We start from the raw sequence: 1,906 nt of genomic DNA, 5'->3' as shown, positions 1-1,906 counted from the left end.
TATTATTATTTATTATTATTACCATCATTATTACTAAATTAGTCCGGCTACCTATGCTGACTGTGCCTTGGTGTTCTTCAATGGCATCTTCATTACATGTATAACGGTCAAGGAATAATGTTAAACAATGTCGATGAGAGGAGGCAACCCTGGTGAACTCCTACCGATGTGTTGAACCAGTCGCCCATCGCACCTTGCACAAGTACTGCACTGCTGGTCTGTATGTACAGCTGTCTGATAGTGTTGATCAGTTTTTGGTCCAGATTGTAATTTGTTCGAATTGTTGCCCATAATGCATCACGCCACTCCCTGTCGGACGCCTTTTTAAAATCAGTAAAGACGTAGTAGACATCCTCTTGCTGGTCTTGAAGATCTGTTCTGTGACACTTCTTCCACAATGGAAACCAACCTGCTCTGCGGTTATAATATCCTCTGCCTGTGACTGTGACTGCAATCTATTCAGGTTGATTCTCGGCATCATTTGCATGGCTTATGACGCTGTTGTTTGACAGGGTTGTAGATTTCCTTTCTTGTGGCGATGTGTGACTGCGTCCAAGATGTCGGCCACTCTGCAGTGAGCGAGATCTCATTCCTGATTTTAGTGAGCAAGTCCGTCACTGACTCTCCCCATGCTTAATCAGTTTAGCTGGGCTGTTGTCTACTTCAGCAGCTTTGTCGTTCTTCGGTGTTCGTATTCCTGCTTCTACTTCTTAGCACAGAATCGGGAGGTCACTATCATTTGTTCACACAGAGAGAGAGAGAGAGAGAGAGAGAGAGAGGGGGGGAGAGAAAGAGAATGAGAGAGAGAGAGAGAAAGAGACAGAGACAGAGAGAGCTATATTCTGTAATACGGATATCTTCCAGGGCAGTAGATATCCCAGAAATGCCTTTATTCTGGATTTTCAGGTAACTGGCCACAAATTAAAAGAACCTCCAAAGCTGCTTTTCTTTTTAAATTACTTTTGCAATTTCTTTACAGTTCCGGTGGTCATGAGTAACCGCCTGCATCTGTTGCTGCTATCTTATTCAGGTGGAATAGCGCCAAAACAATACTTCTCCTGGAAACGGAAGACGGGTAGAGATCAATGAGAAAATTGATGATACGTGTAATGATTTTTTTAACACTTGTTGTTGAAAACCCCTCTAAGATCCTTACTTCTCTTTCTCTCACTCTATCTCGAGAGAAAGAGAGGGAGAGAGGGGAGAGAGAGAGAGAGAGAGAGAGAGAGAGAGAGAGAGAGAGAGAGACATGTTTTCTATTCCACTCTCGATAGGTTACATTATCTGCAATCGTCAGTCAATCAATTTCCTGCCCACCCTCCCTCCCCCTCTACCACCTCAGCACACAAACCCTATTTCCCCAGTTTCCTGTTACCCTCTTAATCAACGAATAAGTCACTTTGTTTTACACAATCGAATTGTCAAACCAGGCGTTCTGAGTTGAGGTAAACGATCTTCATGCTGAGGCAAACAAAGGAGCAAGGTCTACAGGCATGTTTACCCTGAGACGCTTTCAATCTCATTATAAATGATCGAGTAGGGGCTCAATCAATGATCGGGCAGTTGCCTGGTAAATGATAATGCCCTATTTTTGCAACCTTATAAATTATATATTTGTAATACGATGAGGTTTTTTTAGTTTTCAAATAGTATAACTGTTGAATTGCAAAGCTTGTGCAGAAGTTAACAGTGCATACGTAATCATGTTTTGTTTCAAAATGCTTATTGTATCCGTCTCTCTCTCTCTCTCTCTCTCTCTCTTAAAATTTGCGCAGACTGGGTTCAGGTTGTGCTCTCGGAGTTGATTTGTCTGCTCAATTACGTGAATTACGTGGCAGCAAGACGGTTATACTTTGTTTATTTGTGTATAAATGTATTTAATTTTATTTTGTAAGGTCCTTGAATG

This window comes from Aplysia californica, unplaced genomic scaffold, assembly GCF_000002075.1.
Source record: "Aplysia californica isolate F4 #8 unplaced genomic scaffold, AplCal3.0 scaffold00468, whole genome shotgun sequence".
Taxonomy (NCBI): domain Eukaryota; kingdom Metazoa; phylum Mollusca; class Gastropoda; order Aplysiida; family Aplysiidae; genus Aplysia; species Aplysia californica.
Note: the sequence above shows the minus strand (reverse complement) of the source record.